Here is a 20,133-nt window from a genome sequence, read left to right as displayed (position 1 = left end):
AATTGGGGACTGCGGATAATCGGATAATTGAAAAGTCGGATAACCGAAAAGTATGAAAAAATCCATTATTAGTGTAGTATATTATTATATCCCATGTAATTAGTATATCGCTATTAATCTACTTCGTGTTGAATTTTCATCGATGTTAAGCCTAACAAAAATTTTTTTTAATAATAATTGTCGCTATTGTATCGTTAAAAATTAGAAAATTAAGCCTCGTTTAAATACTGGCTCCCTTTCATGGTCGAATGAGTGTTGCCAGCTAAAACACGTAAAAATAATATTAAACTAGCTGAGACATAGCCAAATATTGTAGCGCCACATCACTAGCGGACATTTGAAATTTGCAGACTAGGACGGTCGGTTAACCGAGGTGGCGGTTAATCGGGGGTCGGATAATCGAGGCTCTACTATAACATGCAAATTTATTTCAAGGAACAATCACTCAATATAGAGGTTTAGATCCCATAGAGATACTAGAAATACCCAAAATACACATTAAAGAGTGAGGGGAAACTACACTATCTAAATACACACATACAGTAGGAGTGTGTGTATTTAGATAGTGTAGGGTATGTGGACTAAAGCAATAGAGGAAAGAGAAAGGGAAGAGCAAAGATGAGTGCTTAAAAAGAAGGATAGGCAGGGTCAGACCCTCAGATGTGCGACAATTCTTGAACGAATAAGTGTGTACGTGAGCTGATCTATGTAATTATAAATTGTGAATACAAGTGACTAATATTATTTTTTTATTTATTTTGGGCAAGTTATAAGTTATAAATAAATATAAACAAACAACACCAACCCAATAACATTAAATCTAAATAACAAAATGATTAATTTACTGTGTTTTTGTTATTTCTTACTCCTGTTTTTAGGTATTCGTTATTTGGCTGAATAGCGAAACATAGGCCGAATACCGAATAGTAACCAAATATTCGTTACATCACTACCACTAATGATAAAAATTGACTCTTCTTGGCACTCTACCAACAGTGGTTCTCTAATCCATTGAGTGGACTATATGACATTAGGCAACCCTTTTCAGAAGGCAATGTAAAACTAAATTCAAAATTTAACAACTTCAAATTGCAGGTCAAATTATTTAAATTTTGAGTAATTAAAAATAAAAAAAGTTTTATTTAACTTTTAAAGCTATATGAAAAAAATATCAATAAACTAAGTGAAAATAATAATGTGATTATAATAGAAACAAATTTCATTTAATGGGAAATCTGCTATTATTTATTTGATGATAATTTTTATAGCCAAGGCTTATGATTAGTGGCCATTAAAGCCATAGTCACACCTTGCAATTTATAGTTGTACAGACAACCACAATAACAATTCCTGATAACTAGTAAACTCCTCCAAAACCTGCACACCTACAACTACAACTGCACCTAACTTTGAAACAAAGTTTGTTATATTCATGCCAATAGCAAACATGCATTCAATAGGCAAATGCCTTTGTGCCACATCATATGGTGGCACATTTGAAAATAGTTATCATCATGGCAGCAAGTGAGAACAACAGTGCAGCTTTAGAATAGAGATTGATCAAGCTGATTTAAGCTCACAAAATGCCTGTGGAATTTTAATTCTTTGTTTTATTAAAAAAGAAATAAAAGAGCACAGGCAAGACATGAGATAAGCATAAGTCTTGTCATTGACTATCATTTTTAGATTTGTGGATATAAAATATTGATTGTTTTTAGTTCAGTAATGACATTACTATTTTAAATATAGCTGAAGAACTAAGTAAAAAGTACTATCATTTAAAAACACCATTCCTTTGCATAAAAACAAAGTAGAAGATAGCGGGTGAAGTGGATATGAAGATGACATTGGTTTATTATAAGATCACTCATGCCCTGAAATTGTAACATGGGTCTCACAGGTTCACCATCACTACTTTAGGAATTCAGTGGGCCTGACACCCCTAACCTACAAGCATTGTTACCCAAACCTATTATGTTGCCTGTTATTTTCCCAATCATTCCTTTCTTCATTCTCTATTCTCCCCATTTGTTTTGTTTGCATTGTCGCCTTTAACACCAGCTGCACATAATACACATACCATCTGCCACTTTGTCTCCACTGCCATGAACAAGTTGTCTTCAATCTTCTGCTGTCAACAACAGATATGCTAGAGTTTCAAAGCACATTTGGCTCAGCTTCCTGCTCATCAGTAATTAACCAATTCAACTATTATAAAAACAGTATAAACAGTATTATAATTTTTAGATTTGAATGTTTTTAGTCTATAGACCAGTATCAGGAATAACCAATTCACAAGTTACTGTAATTATCAAAACTTTGGTTCAAACTGGAAAGAGACATTTCTTGAAAACAGGTAGATTGCAGGAATCCCAAAAAATTTAGCCCTGAATTTAAAAATCCAGCTTCACATAACAAAAACTGCCCTTCTGGATATTCTTAAGTCATTCCAGTATGTAATAAAAGAAACTTCTTCACCTTTTTTAAAAGTTTATTGATCACTGCTAGACTAAGTAACCCTAATCAATATCACAATAGAAAACCCAAATAGTTTTTCTTTTACACTTAGAAGATTGAAATCCAGAAAGTATTTTTGTCCTGGAAGGAAAGCATTCATTAATTACTGTGTACAAATTGAAAAAATAACCTGTAAGCTCATTGAAAATATTTTCTTCAAGATTACAATCAGATTCAAGAAAATCATTGAGAATTAAACAATTCAATTTATTTTGTTCTATAAACAATATCTAAAATTGTAATTTGTGCAGCAATAACAAAATTCTGTCTTTTGCCTTAAAAATATTTAAATATTTCTTGTGAAACATAACTGACATTTTTTCATCAATTTCCAATTATTTTTATTTTGTTATTAATGGAAAGTTTATTGTAAATTAAATTTTAGTTAGAACTGACATTTATTTTGAATAAAATGGTACCTAAATGAAGAACACTTATGGGTAGACAAGAAAGAAACAAAACCAGAGATGATGAATATTTTCAGAACCCAGAATTTCCTCAAAAATTATTACACATTACCACACAAAATAAAATAATAACTTAGTATATTACTTATTGATTTATTCATAAGTAGTTTAGAAAATTCAAATTAAATCATGTAGCCTGAGTTTTCTCAGCAGTCTTAGCCAAAGTAGCTATGAGACAATTAGAAATGATTTTTTCATAGGTTCCTCAATTGCATATCCCATATTTTGGTTCAGGTGTGTAGATGATGATAGAGCAGTATGACAGCTGATTTCAATACCTTCTTTAGCCACATCAACATTTTCCCAATCCATAAAATTTTTCCTGGAAGCACTGAATGTCATGACAGTCACATTCTTTGATCTTTTGACATATATGCTCAATAATACATTTGTCTTTCATGTTACAGTCCAACCAACCTAGGAAGGAGTTTCCCCTTAGGCTTTGGACCAGTGGCGTGCTGTGACATTTGATGATAGGGAAGCTGTGTTTCTGTAAGAAGCCGACATCCANATAGAAAGTGGACTGTTATATTACTCTTTTGTTATAATTTCAGATGTAGTATGTACTGTACATATAAGTTGTTGATAGAACTGACAAAATTATTTGTGCAGTTATGACTTTGATGCTTTGAATAAGATTTGTATCTTAAAAGTTGGATTTTCTTTCAGCAATTAGGATGATTAAAGTTTTGCAGTAGCTATTGCAAATGATGTGGAGACAAGTATCTAATGAAAACAGCAGGCTTTACCATCACTTCAAATCATTACATCAACATTCTCTGACATCCCAAGTTATTTCACAAGCCAATGTACAAAAACAATTGTTTAGTTACTTTATAGATGCAAGAAAGAGGTTGATAATGATGATGACTTTGTCCCAAATGGCATCTGTTATAGAGCCACTAATAGAATAATATAGACAAGTCATGGACTACATCTAGTGACAAACTCAAGCAGTTTTGTCACTAGAAAAGACAGCGTACAAAGCTAGCACAACATTTAATTATAAGAAGCAGATTATTACAGTAGATTCTATTGTAAAAAACACAACTGTTTTTTAAACTAAATTTTGGATTTTTAAAAAAATTATATTGACATTTAGAATGATTTATCACTTATTTTAATGTGTCATATTACTATTTTTTGCATAGTATATGTGTTATATATGTAAATAAAAAATAGTGCAGACTACATTTAACCTGTCCTACATTGTTCCCGAAAATATTCGTGTTGACCTGCGTGGGCAATCTCGAATATTTTCGTGTTTACATCGGAACATTTTTGATGCTAGATGTCGCTATGCATCACAATTTTTATATTAAAACAAACTTTTAAAATATAATTTTTTTTTTTTGTTTCCTTATTATTCAATATATTTATTTTGTTTGTGCAACAAAAAAAATTTTAACGATACAGTAAACACAATTATTATTTAAAAAGAAAAAATTTTTAGGCTTAACATCCACGAAAATTCAACATGGCGTCACAGGCAACAAATAAAAATTTCAACATCAAATAGGTTAAAGGTCATTTTGTAAAACTGTTCTTGAGAGAACATCTTTTTATAACAGTTCCTTTGGTCTCACAAGTGTTCATTATAGAGAGGTTTCACTGTACGTATATTCCATTATATTATTCTTTATTCCTAATGGAGCAAAGAGTAAAATGGATTATATTATTATTATTTATTCTTATGGAATTTTACATATCAGAATTGTCCTTTTTTTTTTTATCAATGTATTTTACTTTAGTATGTAAATTAGTTTACTCAAGAATAATAATTTAAATTTGTTTATTAATAGTGTTTGAAAGTATAATGCATGAATGCAAAATCAGTAATAACTTTTTATAAAATAATAAATTTTAAAGATAAGCACACTATTGAGAATTGGAAAATAAAGATACATGAATTTTATCATTTTAGATGTCATTGAAAGATGGAGTAAGTGCAATTTATTAATATTTGATTTTGATTCCAGTTTTGCTCTTCTGGCTGGAATGAAATAAAACAATTACAGTAGAGTCCTGATTAACCAAGACCCTGTTACTGATTCTGCAGTATCCAAGATGAAATGTGGAAGAGTACTTTGTCAGTAAAGACAAGAGTTTAATACAGTACAGTTTGTTTCATGAATCTTGGCCAGATGATGCACAGTATTCAAAAGGAACTCGAAGTTTTGAAAAGAATTTACTCTGGTGATTTCTCATGACAATAACAATTTTAAAAATCATTAAAAAATTTTAATTGTAATCATAGGTTTGCATATGCTTTAATAAATAACAGCTGTAAATAAAGTTAAGTGTTCTATTGTATAATTTCTCATTATGTTCTATAAGTAGGTTTAATTTAAAAATAGAATACATTGTATACATTAATGTACCAGAATTCAGTTTAATTAATGATATACTAAACAATATGTTATCTGAACTTTTGATTATCTAAGTTACTTTTTGGGTCTGCATAATCTTGGATAATCAGGACTCTGCTGTTAAATACAGCAGATTGACTATTAAAGCAATGTCCCTTTGAGAAAGTTGGAACATGTTTTTATCATTCTAGTATAAGTTAGAAGCTGATTATTTAATACTGGTGAGCAATTGAAAAGTTTACTTGTGAGTAGTCAAACTAGAAGTTAGGAGATATTGAAGTTATACTTGATTCTTCTCTGTTACACATTGTGAAAAACACTTAAATCTAGAAACATTTATTTACTACAAATGTAATATAACAACATGTAAAACTCTACATTCATAAAAAAAAATTCATGGGCACCCTTTATAAAATTTTTTTAAAATTAATGTAGCATTATGAAGAGAAGTGTAACATAGCTCAGACCTTGAGACCTTAAAGATTTCATGGAACTTAAGTTTTCTTTAGATACATTTTTGTTTATAACTTGCTCTGTTCTGTTTATAACTCTGATGAAAATGCTCTGTTCTGTAATGTAAATCATTCTTGGTTATTGTAATTTACAGTATGTAATTTAGATAAATAAACAGTGAGCTAATAGTGACATGAAAAGTCAGTCAGATGGACACTGGCTCAGTATTATCAAGTCTTATGGGTGATGAGTCTGTTGGTAATGGTGCCAAATTCAGTGTTCGTATTTTTCAGTTGTCTATAGCATGAGGTCTCCAAACATTTTTGGCTCTTGATTTCTTCAAGGATTCCTTAAACTTTTATCTATCTGTCTGCTGTTTTTGCTAATACAGTTGCTATAATAACAATAACAATAGTCTTGCTAGTCATCACTTTATCAAGATGAGATTGATTGTTATTTCCAGTAAACCATAGAACTGGTGGGAGCTTAAGCTTCGTAGGGCCATCCATGACAGTAAGGTCTATGAGGAGAAATGAAGCAAAGAAGGATCCAAAAACTGTGATTCAGAGTGAGCAGCTGCTAAATAGCATCTAATCCTAATGTTAGGGGTGACTGATTTATAATTACAGTGGAACCTCGGTATACGACCTTAATCCATTCCTTATGCTTGGACTTATATCGAATAGGACGTATACCAAACCAACCTTTCCTATAAGAAGTAATGTAAAAATGATTAATTTGTTCTCACATAAAAAAAAATGGCTGGCTTTAACCTGTCCTACGTTGATCCCGAAAATATTTGTGTTGACCTCATTGACCTGCGTGGGCAATCCCAAATATTTCCGTGTTTACATTGGAACGTTTTTGATACTAGATGTTGCTTTGCATCACAATTTTTATATTAAAATGAACTTTTAAAATAAAATTTTTTTCGTTTTTATATTATTCAATATATATATTGTTTGTCAAACATAAAAAAATAATTTTTTACGAACAGTAAACACTATTATTTAAAAAAAAATTTAGGCTTAACATCAACGAAAATTCAACATGGTGTCACATGCAACAAATAAAAATTTCAACATCGAATAGATTAAACACCTCGCTTTCCTGGCTAGTTCTTGCTTGATTTTTTGTGAGATCAGCTTGTATTTTTTTAGCTTTCTCGCAAATAATTGTTTCTGATACGCTGTCTCCAGCACACTGTTTTTCAGTTATCCAAAGCAAAAGCATTTTCTCAACATGATTTAATGTCTTCGATCTCTGTTTAGAAATTGATTTAACCCCTTTTGCAATGTTAGCAGATTTAATAATGTCTTTATTTTTCACAATTGTCGATATCGTCGTTCTCAGAATACTGTATATAACAGTTAAAATCTCGAACACGCATGCCATCTTCATATTTCTCAACAATCTCTTTTATCAGTTCCATTGTAATTCTAGTCATTTTTTTAGTTTTCTGTTGCTTTTCATTTGCCTTTTTGCAATTCATGATTAATAAAAATAATAAAATTTTACTTACAAATTAAAATCAGAAGAAATTTAACAAAGTTATAAACCATGGCACTGTGAACGTCTAGTCTGGTCTAGTATACCAATAGTGCTACTTGTTCATAGATGGCGCGTATAATTAAGTCGTATACCGAGCAAAATTTGTTTAGTCCAAACAGGATGTATTCTGAATTGGACGTATTCTAAAGCAGACATATACCGAGGTACCACTATACTTGGTTTTAGGTTTATAAGCAGACCCACTTCTGTGAAGTAAACATAAACAATAGTTACATGTTCATAGCATATCAGCTTGGACATCATCTGGGTGAAAATGGATAACACACACCAACCCAGCCAAAGTGTTTTAGTTTTAATCTAACCATTGACCACTAAGGCTGGAAAACCATGGAAACAGATGACCAAATGAATAAATTCATTATTTGTATCTACTAGTGATGGGATGATACCAAAATTTCTCTCAATTTCAATTCTTTTAAATACTTTGTAAAGTTTATCTTAGTTTATAAAAATTAATGATTTACATTATGAGCACAGTACATTCATTGATTGATAAACATTAAACTTAAGAATGGAAAATGATCAGGAAGTCCAGAATCAATCTTTTGAAAAAATGCAAAAATTCTCCATTTATATGTGGATATACATGCTTTTATTGTATACTATAAAATAAATTCGTAATTTTATTTTGGATAAAGTTAATATTGCAACACTACCGCTGAAGAAATTGCAGCTAATTCTTTTTACTCAATGAACTATCCCATCATGTCATGTAGGGTCACCATCTTTGGAAACTGCTTCATTGTGATGACGGGAGGAAAAGGCAAATGAGAATATGCACTTTTTCCACATTTTTCGAAACAGGCATGTCTTGTAAATGATTTAACTTCATTGTATTTAATACTAAATGAAGTTTGGCAAATGATTCAATGAGCCAAACAAATACATCACGAGTTAACTGATTTTTGAATTTATTCACTCAAGCCACGAATGTCTAGACCAGTGTTCTGCAACCGTTTTCTACTCGCGGCACATCTATGACTCGACATGACTCAACACGGCACACCAAAATGTTATTGCCCTCAATAACGTATGATATGAATATGATACTATTAATAGAATTTCGTAATGCCATAAGCCACAAAATTTTGGCATTGGTTTATGGCATTACTCACAAAACTCAATTATGTTGAGTTTTGTGAGTTACACTAGGTGGACACCGATGGCTGTGTACTATGCCGGACCAGAGTCAAGGCATAGTAACTTCAAAAAGAAAAAAGACAAAAATTAAATAAGCGTGTCATTGTGTGTGTGTATTCAGGAATTTCCTAACAATATGACATGTATTCAATATAGAGGCCTTCTGTAGTGTGATGTATGTTTCCATTCTAATGTTCCCAGGCTTTGTGTAGCGTTTGTGGTATGACACCTGTAGAGGAGAGAACGACAAGTACAATAAGCACCCCTATCCATCCTCCACAGATGCCTTATTTCCTGGGCAAGTTCCTTGTACTTGCTGATTTTTTCACTGCATGTGTTTTGTACGTTGTGAGTGTTTGGAACGGATATGTCTATAATGTATGTGATTTTATTGTGTTTGTCAATGAGTGTGATGTCTGGTCTGTTGTGGTAAATTATTTTATCTGTGATTATGGCTCTGTCGTAGTACATTTTGTGCGTGTTGTTTTCCAATACCATCTGTTGAATGTATTTGTAGTATGGTTTGTGGATGTCTAATAATTTGTTTCTTTGCAAGCTCTTGGTGTATTATATTTGCTACTTGATTATGTCTGTGTAAATTACAGGGCTGTGGAGTCGCGTAAAAATCTACCGACTTCGACTTTTCCATATCCTCCGACTCCGGCTAAAGCACCAAAACTCCACGACTCCGACTCCGACTCAACAGCCCTGCCAGGGCTGTGGAAGTCGCGTAAAAATCTACCGACTCCAACTCCGACTTTTCCTTATCATCCGACTCCGACTCCGACTCAACAGCCCTGCCAGGGCTGTGGAAGTCGCGTAAAAATCTACCAACTCCGACTCCAACATCAAAACTCCACGACTCCGACTCCACAGCCCTGGTAAATTATGTCTGTACCAAGAGCTTGCAGCCAGAAGTGATGTGTTGCATAGTTTCTGGCATGATGTGACATTTTCTGCAAGTGTCATTTGTGAGTGTTGTATCTTTGAGTATGTGTTTTGTGTAGTTTTTAGTATTTATGACCTTATCCTGTATGGCAATCATAAATCCTTCCATCTCCCGAAAGGGGCATCCCGAGCTAACCAGCTATTTGATGCAGTTTTGTCAACAAAATCCTGGGCTAGGTCATAGGGATGTCTGCCATAGAGTGTTTTTTTTGAACCCACGATTGCTTAAGTGTCTATGCTTTTTATATGTTCTGTCTTGTCCATATGATGCAAATGTAAGTTTAATAGTGATTTTATTTGAGTCTGCTAGACTTATTGCGTTATGTAACTGTGATGTTTCTTGCTTTTGTAGAAAAAAACTCGCAGTGCTCTTTTAGTGAAGGTTAACTATATCAATCAGACCACATCTGTCATCTTTACATGGAAGGGTTAATCTTTCTATGGCAGATTTAGGATGATGATGTTTATGCTTAGTAAGTGTTATTTTTGTTTTCATTTGGAGTTGCTCAAGATCTGTGTGAGTCCAATGTATAACTCCAAAAGAATAAGTAAGTACTGGGACGACATATGTGTTTATTGCTTTAACATCATTTTATTTCATTAGTGAATGAAATAAAAGCATAAGAAACACAACAACTGCGATAAAAATATATAAATAAAACTTGAAATTAGTAGAATATGTAAAAGTTCACGTTACACCTTTCACCTTGTGACAGAACACTGGTCTAGACCCACCATGGGCAAATGCGGCTCTTGCTGAAAGTGTTAATTTCTGCTTTTTATAATTATTTTTACAATTTTATTTCCACAATTTTCTGAAAATATGTTTATTAAAAAATTCAATAATTGTTTTATATAATATTTATATTATATAATAAAATCGTGGTACAGAATTGCGGTACAGAATAAAAAAGTACAGAACTGCAGTTCCCATGCATTTTGCAAAACCTACATTTCGGCTTCCCCTGAACTCTTGTTTGCCCACCTCTGGGCTAGACTGATTCATCTTAAAAAATCAATTTTTGAAATTCAAAATGGCATTAAGCTTAGTGCAAATGAGTAATTTTTACTGAAATGCATGAATCACATTTGAAAATTTAACATATTATAGCATCATCTGTGAATCACAACAAAAACTTTTATAATTATAACGAGAAAGTTGTTTTATCATTATAAGTAAACATACCAAATATTAAAAATAATTTTATATAATATTTTTCAATTTAAAATATAATTTTGTTTACATTTTAAACTGTTTTGTCAGCACTTAAATATTTTTGCTGACTGTCACTGGATTTGAAACTAGATAGCTTGATAGTTCAATCAATGTTAACTTGCTTATAATTAAAAATTTTTTAAAGCAGGCAAATTTATGAAACAAAAATTAATGAAATTAATGATTAGTAAAACGTTATTACAATAAATTTAAATTTAATTATCTTTTGTACAAAACAACACTTAAAACAGTTTGTATAATTATATCACAGAAGGAAAAAAGTTCCAATTAATTTAAAAAATTGGTAATTAAGGATTCAAAAAAATGCAGACAAAATTAAATAAATAAAAACTATAAAAAGTAATAACTAAAACTGGCCTTTATACCAAAACTAAAAAATAAATTATAAAATTAATTTGATTTTAAGTTATTTGTGTGAGGTGGTGATGTAACATTTTGCTTTTAATATTTACATAGATAATACAGAATAGATTGCCAGTTAAGCCAACCCAATGGCAACCCTAAAGTCATCCTATTTTCCCTAAAATGAAAACAGAACTGAGTGCAATCTCTCATCGCTCTGACTACACGAAAGAAAAGTCCACTGTGACAGACATCACCTTGTGTATGGGCCATTGCATACTTTCTGTTTTATTGACATGAAAGTTTCCAATAAACTAATATTTAAGTGTTAATATTGTAATTTTAAAAAGTTTTAATATTCAACTGAAACAAAAATTAATTTTCTTAAAAAATGTAAAAGAATGGTTTTTAAAAATTGGAGATTGTGAAAAGATTTTCTCGATTTTGATTCCTGGAAAATGTCCAATTTTTTTCCGATGCTGCTGATTAATTGGCTCATCACTGGTATCTATTACACCAGCATAAAACTCAAAACAGACATGATAGCTTACAGGTAAATCCATACAAAAAAATACATCTCACTGTTACAGAGAAAAGGGTTGTTGATCTGAAAAGAACAATTAACATAACAGTCTTATTCTATAAACAATGCTTGAACATATCAAGCAACAAGTTGTACAGCAGATACATCAACACACAAGCACCATATCACACAGTAGATCAGACATGCATTGACAGTGCCTCAACAGCAGTCACTCAAGAAAACTTCATTGGAGAATATTAAGAAATGTTAACACTAACATAACAGTTACAACCAACTGTAGACACACAATTACAGTAGAGCCTCGATTATCCGACCCAATTGGGGACTGGGGTTGGTTGGATAATTGAAAAGTCGGATAACCGAAAAGTATGAAAAAATCCATTATTAGTGTAGTATATTATTATATCCCATGTAATTAGTATATCGCTATTAATCTACTTCGTGTTGAATTTTCATCGATGTTAAGCCTAACAAAAATTTTTTTTAATAATAATTGTCGCTATTGTATCGTTAAAAATTAGAAAATTAAGCCTCGTTTAAATACTGGCTCCCTTTCATGGTCGAATGAGTGTTGCCAGCTAAAACACGTAAAAATAATATTAAACTAGCTGAGACATAGCCAAATATTGTAGCGCCACATCACTAGCGGACATTTGAAATTTGCAGACTAGGACGGTCGGTTAACCGAGGTGGCGGTTAATCGGGGGTCGGATAATCGAGGCTCTACTATAACATGCAAATTTATTTCAAGGAACAATCACTCAATATAGAGGTTTAGATCCCATAGAGATACTAGAAATACCCAAAATACACATTAAAGAGTGAGGGGAAACTACACTATCTAAATACACACATACAGTAGGAGTGTGTGTATTTAGATAGTGTAGGGTATGTGGACTAAAGCAATAGAGGAAAGAGAAAGGGAAGAGCAAAGATGAGTGCTTAAAAAGAAGGATAGGCAGGGTCAGACCCTCAGATGTGCGACAATTCTTGAACGAATAAGTGTGTACGTGAGCTGATCTATGTAATTATAAATTGTGAATACAAGTGACTAATATTATTTTTTTATTTATTTTGGGCAAGTTATAAGTTATAAATAAATATAAACAAACAACACCAACCCAATAACATTAAATCTAAATAACAAAATGATTAATTTACTGTGTTTTTGTTATTTCTTACTCCCGTTTTTAGGTATTCGTTATTTGGCTGAATAGCGAAACATAGGCCGAATACCGAATAGTAACCAAATATTCGTTACATCACTACCACTAATGATAAAAATTGACTCTTCTTGGCACTCTACCAACAGTGGTTCTCTAATCCATTGAGTGGACTATATGACATTAGGCAACCCTTTTCAGAAGGCAATGTAAAACTAAATTCAAAATTTAACAACTTCAAATTGCAGGTCAAATTATTTAAATTTTGAGTAATTAAAAATAAAAAAAGTTTTATTTAACTTTTAAAGCTATATGAAAAAAATATCAATAAACTAAGTGAAAATAATAATGTGATTATAATAGAAACAAATTTCATTTAATGGGAAATCTGCTATTATTTATTTGATGATAATTTTTATAGCCAAGGCTTATGATTAGTGGCCATTAAAGCCATAGTCACACCTTGCAATTTATAGTTGTACAGACAACCACAATAACAATTCCTGATAACTAGTAAACTCCTCCAAAACCTGCACACCTACAACTACAACTGCACCTAACTTTGAAACAAAGTTTGTTATATTCATGCCAATAGCAAACATGCATTCAATAGGCAAATGCCTTTGTGCCACATCATATGGTGGCACATTTGAAAATAGTTATCATCATGGCAGCAAGTGAGAACAACAGTGCAGCTTTAGAATAGAGATTGATCAAGCTGATTTAAGCTCACAAAATGCCTGTGGAATTTTAATTCTTTGTTTTATTAAAAAAGAAATAAAAGAGCACAGGCAAGACATGAGATAAGCATAAGTCTTGTCATTGACTATCATTTTTAGATTTGTGGATATAAAATATTGATTGTTTTTAGTTCAGTAATGACATTACTATTTTAAATATAGCTGAAGAACTAAGTAAAAAGTACTATCATTTAAAAACACCATTCCTTTGCATAAAAACAAAGTAGAAGATAGCGGGTGAAGTGGATATGAAGATGACATTGGTTTATTATAAGATCACTCATGCCCTGAAATTGTAACATGGGTCTCACAGGTTCACCATCACTACTTTAGGAATTCAGTGGGCCTGACACCCCTAACCTACAAGCATTGTTACCCAAACCTATTATGTTGCCTGTTATTTTCCCAATCATTCCTTTCTTCATTCTCTATTCTCCCCATTTGTTTTGTTTGCATTGTCGCCTTTAACACCAGCTGCACATAATACACATACCATCTGCCACTTTGTCTCCACTGCCATGAACAAGTTGTCTTCAATCTTCTGCTGTCAACAACAGATATGCTAGAGTTTCAAAGCACATTTGGCTCAGCTTCCTGCTCATCAGTAATTAACCAATTCAACTATTATAAAAACAGTATAAACAGTATTATAATTTTTAGATTTGAATGTTTTTAGTCTATAGACCAGTATCAGGAATAACCAATTCACAAGTTACTGTAATTATCAAAACTTTGGTTCAAACTGGAAAGAGACATTTCTTGAAAACAGGTAGATTGCAGGAATCCCAAAAAATTTAGCCCTGAATTTAAAAATCCAGCTTCACATAACAAAAACTGCCCTTCTGGATATTCTTAAGTCATTCCAGTATGTAATAAAAGAAACTCCTTCACCTTTTTTAAAAGTTTATTGATCACTGCTAGACTAAGTAACCCTAATCAATATCACAATAGAAAACCCAAATAGTTTTTCTTTTACACTTAGAAGATTGAAATCCAGAAAGTATTTTTGTCCTGGAAGGAAAGCATTCATTAATTACTGTGTACAAATTGAAAAAATAACCTGTAAGCTCATTGAAAATATTTTCTTCAAGATTACAATCAGATTCAAGAAAATCATTGAGAATTAAACAATTCAATTTATTTTGTTCTATAAACAATATCTAAAATTGTAATTTGTGCAGCAATAACAAAATTCTGTCTTTTGCCTTAAAAATATTTAAATATTTCTTGTGAAACATAACTGACATTTTTTCATCAATTTCCAATTATTTTTATTTTGTTATTAATGGAAAGTTTATTGTAAATTAAATTTTAGTTAGAACTGACATTTATTTTGAATAAAATGGTACCTAAATGAAGAACACTTATGGGTAGACAAGAAAGAAACAAAACCAGAGATGATAAATATTTTCAGAACCCAGAATTTCCTCAAAAATTATTACACATTACCACACAAAATAAAATAATAACTTAGTATATTACTTATTGATTTATTCATAAGTAGTTTAGAAAATTCAAATTAAATCATGTAGCCTGAGTTTTCTCAGCAGTCTTAGCCAAAGTAGCTATGAGACAATTAGAAATGATTTTTTTCATAGGTTCCTCAATTGCATATCCCATATTTTGGTTCAGGTGTGTAGATGATGATAGAGCAGTATGACAGCTGATTTCAATACCTTCTTTAGCCACATCAACATTTTCCCAATCCATAAAATTTTTCCTGGAAGCACTGAATGTCATGACAGTCACATTCTTTGATCTTTTGACATATATGCTCAATAATACATTTGTCTTTCATGTGTACAGTCCAACCAACCTAGGAAGGAGTTTCCCCTTAGGCTTTGGACCAGTGGCGTGCTGTGACATTTGATGATAGGGAAGCTGTGTTTCTGTAAGAAGCCGACATCCAAGGGCAATCAGTCAATTGCACGTCAGTGATGGTCTAGGGTCCATTCATATCGTTTATTCGATAAGCCAGTAAAAACCGTAGACTTCTCTAAATGCATTTTTAATATCACAATTACATTCCGAATCGCTAGCCACGATATAAGGGCTATAATTAAAAATAAAATTATAAAAACTTACTTGTTGAAATAAAGTGTGATAGATGTACCGGTACATACCTTGTACAAAATATTCTTCAATTATACGAATATACTTTTAAAGAAAATTATAATTAAATATAGCTTTGTAAAGAAATGTACATAAAAATAACATAGAATATTTACTTTTTAAATCTTAAAACAATGCACTTAGTCAAACAGCTCTCTATGAGTGGCTAATGGATGGAATCAGAGACTGTCCTGCAGTGCATGTATGCACGCGGGCTGCCAAATCCCAAGGGTGCCGATATCGGTCAATGTCAAATGCCTCTTTTGTCGCATCACTAGTATAGCTCAAAGGACACGACAAGGGTTGTTGTAAATTTTAAACATTTCTCACCATAGCTGTAAAAAATCTAAATATGTTAATTAAACTTAAAAGTCATTTGTTTTCTAACTAATTCGTTTTAGGACCAAGTGTCCTCAGAAATTTCCAAAATTTACAACTTTTCAGTCACTCTCATCGAACTGGAAAAATTTCTGTCCTTATTACATTAATAATACGAAGAAATCAGTCTCCACTGTACTTGGCTAGAGATGGTTCGGTTAAGCTTTTGTTTAAGTAAAATTTTGGCTCTTACATCAGGTTTTGTTTATGTCCCCAATTCCCTAATCGCTTAATTATTTAACTACTACTAAAGTAGAAATAAGTCGAAACCAGTTACTTTGTACTCGAATATTTGTAGTCTCGGGAAAAAAGTGGAAAGACTAATTTTTATGACAAACGAATATATAAATCGCAAATGTAAGGAAAATAAATTCTAGAGCTTTTTCTGTACCTCGTGCATCTCTCTCATTCATTAAATTTAGTCGTAAATGATGCTGTCAAAGTAACAGTTAACTTTTTTACATTATACAAGAATTGTACACGTTTTTTTCTACATCCCCTTAAAAATGGAACACACGAAATCGTAATATCACTGGTTTAACAGTGAAATTCGTGATTAATATAAAATAAGAGAGCGAAATAAAAATATCAAATATTTTAATGGATTTTTTTAAACTGTCAACTATACAGAACTATTATAAAAACATGCCAGTAAATTCTTATCGGTTGGGTTAAGTTATAAATCTACTCGTGATTCACGTAATCGGGCGAGGGCATCCAAATATCTAGCAGGCAGGCGAATAACAGCCCAGAACCGGTCCTGGATAGAATTGGATGCAGTATATGTGTAGCATCCACCCAAGGTCCAAGGCTTCCACCGGCTAAACTGGGTGAGGGTGGTGCTCTGTAAAGCACATGCGCAAATCTGGCTTTTTGGATGCTGACAATACAGCGCTTCCACTCCGCCACTAATATTTGAATATACAATAGCGATTTTTTTTTTTTCATGTGTAGTATAGAAATTTGTAATAAGATACATAATGCGGTTATAATAAAATAATGTGCGATTATTTTCATATAATTAAAATTAATATGTATTTATTTTTTAGAAAATACAAGGGAAACGGTGCATCCATCGCTTCCAATGACGGCACACCACTCTTTCAACTAGTTTACCAACCATTCACAGGAATGAGGTATAGCATGAGTCAGTTGGCATATAGCACACCTTAGTGGAAGAGGAGTTATCTGAAATATTAACTTATTACTTGAATTTTGACTCTTTTTGTAACAGTACGGGCTATATGTATGTAATGCTTTGTTGATTACATGCAAAAGAACCATAATGTACTTGACAGTTATTTGCATTCGTTTGAAAACAACAATCAGTATGTGTTGACTGAAATCAGTCTTTTCAACAATGTCTGAATTTACATTTTTAGAATACATTTCATTACAAGCATTTAGCTTTCCGAAGTCTATGACAACAATTGTTTGGCATTGACGCCCACAAATTTCACGCCAATAAGCTGCCTTGACTTGTTCGATTATGTTATCAACTCAATTTCATATTAATTTTCACTTTGCGGTCCTTCTCTGTTCTTCTTCCGTTATTTACATGTGTAGGTCATTTCATTGCTATCCACATTTGATATCATCATTTATCACATACTGCCATGATGCTCATGTCTGTCCGCTACAACTGTCAAGAATTAACACGATTGGCGAAGCATAGTGACAGCGAGCAATAGAGAGCAGGGTCCTTGCCATAATGCGGTTTGCGCGCCAATTTTCGTACGTGCGTTAATCAAGCCAACTAGTTTGGCCGAATATTCAGTATTCGGCCTGAGGCTGAATATACTATTCATTGCAACACTAATTAGTGGTTATCACAATCAGATTTTTATTGTGTTAAATAGTTTGACTTCATACTGCTAGATTTCATAGTTTTCTCTATTTGTATTATGGATCTATCAGTTTCTTTCAACAAATTTTGCTATTAAACCTTTTAATAGTACAGTAGAACCTCGTAAACTCGGCCTAATGTTGTCCGAAGGGTGGCCGAGTTTGTGAAAATGCTGGGTTATCGGGAATGGAGTTAAAAAAATAAGTACGAGTGTTTCCTCAGAAAATACTGTACTGTACTTGTATGTATTGTTTACTTGAGAATATAACAGAGAATAANGTTGTTTTTGTTTTCATTTGGAGTTGCTCAAGATCTGTGTGAGTCCAATGTATAACTCCAAAAGAATAAGTAAGTACTGGGACGACATATGTGTTTATTGCTTTAACATCATTTTATTTCATTAGTGAATGAAATAAAAGCATAAGAAACACAACAACTGCGATAAAAATATATAAATAAAACTTGAAATTAGTAGAATATGTAAAAGTTCACGTTACACCTTTCACCTTGTGACAGAACACTGGTCTAGACCCACCATGGGCAAATGCGGCTCTTGCTGAAAGTGTTAATTTCTGCTTTTTATAATTATTTTTACAATTTTATTTCCACAATTTTGTGGAAATATGTTTATTAAAAAAAATTCAATATTTGTTTTATATAATATTTTTCAATTTAAAATATAATTTTGTTTACATTTTAAACTGTTTTGTCAGCACTTAAATATTTTTGCTGACTGTCACTGGATTTGAAACTAGATAGCTTGATAGTTCAATCAATGTTAACTTGCTTATAATTAAAAATTTTTTAAAGCAGGCAAATTTATGAAACAAAAATTAATGAAATTAATGATTAGTAAAACGTTATTACAATAAATTTAAATTTAATTATCTTTTGTACAAAACAACACTTAAAACAGTTTGTATAATTATATCACAGAAGGAAAAAAGTTCCAATTAATTTAAAAAATTGGTAATTAAGGATTCAAAAAAATGCAGACAAAATTAAATAAATAAAAACTATAAAAAGTAATAACTAAAACTGGCCTTTATACCAAAACTAAAAAATAAATTATAAAATTAATTTGATTTTAAGTTATTTGTGTGAGGTGGTGATGTAACATTTTGCTTTTAATATTTACATAGATAATACAGAATAGATTGCCAGTTAAGCCAACCCAATGGCAACCCTAAAGTCATCCTATTTTCCCTAAAATGAAAACAGAACTGAGTGCAATCTCTCATCGCTCTGACTACACGAAAGAAAAGTCCACTGTGACAGACATCACCTTGTGTATGGGCCATTGCATACTTTCTGTTTTATTGACATGAAAGTTTCCAATAAACTAATATTTAAGTGTTAATATTGTAATTTTAAAAAGTTTTAATATTCAACTGAAACAAAAATTAATTTTCTTAAAAAATGTAAAAGAATGGTTTTTAAAAATTGGAGATTGTGAAAAGATTTTCTCGATTTTGATTCCTGGAAAATGTCCAATTTTTTTCCGATGCTGCTGATTAATTGGCTCATCACTGGTATCTATTACACCAGCATAAAACTCAAAACAGACATGATAGCTTACAGGTAAATCCATACAAAAAAATACATCTCACTGTTACAGAGAAAAGGGTTGTTGATCTGAAAAGAACAATTAACATAACAGTCTTATTCTATAAACAATGCTTGAACATATCAAGCAACAAGTTGTACAGCAGATACATCAACACACAAGCACCATATCACACAGTAGATCAGACATGCATTGACAGTGCCTCAACAGCAGTCACTCAAGAAAACTTCATTGGAGAATATTAAGAAATGTTAACACTAACATAACAGTTACAACCAACTGTAGACACACAATTACAGTAGAGCCTCGATTATCCGACCCAATTGGGGACTGGGGTTGGTTGGATAATTGAAAAGTCGGATAACCGAAAAGTATGAAAAAATCCATTATTAGTGTAGTATATTATTATATCCCATGTAATTAGTATATCGCTATTAATCTACTTCGTGTTGAATTTTCATCGATGTTAAGCCTAACAAAAATTTTTTTTAATAATAATTGTCGCTATTGTATCGTTAAAAATTAGAAAATTAAGCCTCGTTTAAATACTGGCTCCCTTTCATGGTCGAATGAGTGTTGCCAGCTAAAACACGTAAAAATAATATTAAACTAGCTGAGACATAGCCAAATATTGTAGCGCCACATCACTAGCGGACATTTGAAATTTGCAGACTAGGACGGTCGGTTAACCGAGGTGGCGGTTAATCGGGGGTCGGATAATCGAGGCTCTACTGTATT

At 31.9% G+C, this 20,133-nt stretch overlaps 1 protein-coding gene across 18 annotated transcripts in view; it reads left to right on the top strand.

Moving 5' to 3' along the window:
* LOC111621974 (RNA-binding protein 39-like) overlaps positions 1-20,133 on the top strand; it is a 148,204-nt gene that overhangs the window by 9,823 nt on the left and 118,248 nt on the right. For 12 of the 18 annotated variants that reach the window (XM_023364238.1, XM_023364251.1, XM_023364241.1 and 9 more), the window contains one exon: positions 17,032-17,118. The exons of 5 other annotated variants lie outside the window; for them this stretch is intronic. The gene's annotated coding sequence lies outside the window, so the exon portion shown is untranslated. Of the gene's footprint in view, positions 1-4,963; positions 5,181-17,031; positions 17,119-20,133 lie in introns of those variants that run through there. One more of the 18 variants, XM_023364235.1, reaches the window with a different exon arrangement.

Source organism: Centruroides sculpturatus, unplaced genomic scaffold, assembly GCF_000671375.1.
Source record: "Centruroides sculpturatus isolate CEXI.00-Female unplaced genomic scaffold, Cexi_2.0 scaffold82, whole genome shotgun sequence".
Classification (NCBI taxonomy): domain Eukaryota; kingdom Metazoa; phylum Arthropoda; class Arachnida; order Scorpiones; family Buthidae; genus Centruroides; species Centruroides sculpturatus.
Note: the sequence above shows the minus strand (reverse complement) of the source record. Positions and strands in the feature narration are given on the sequence as shown.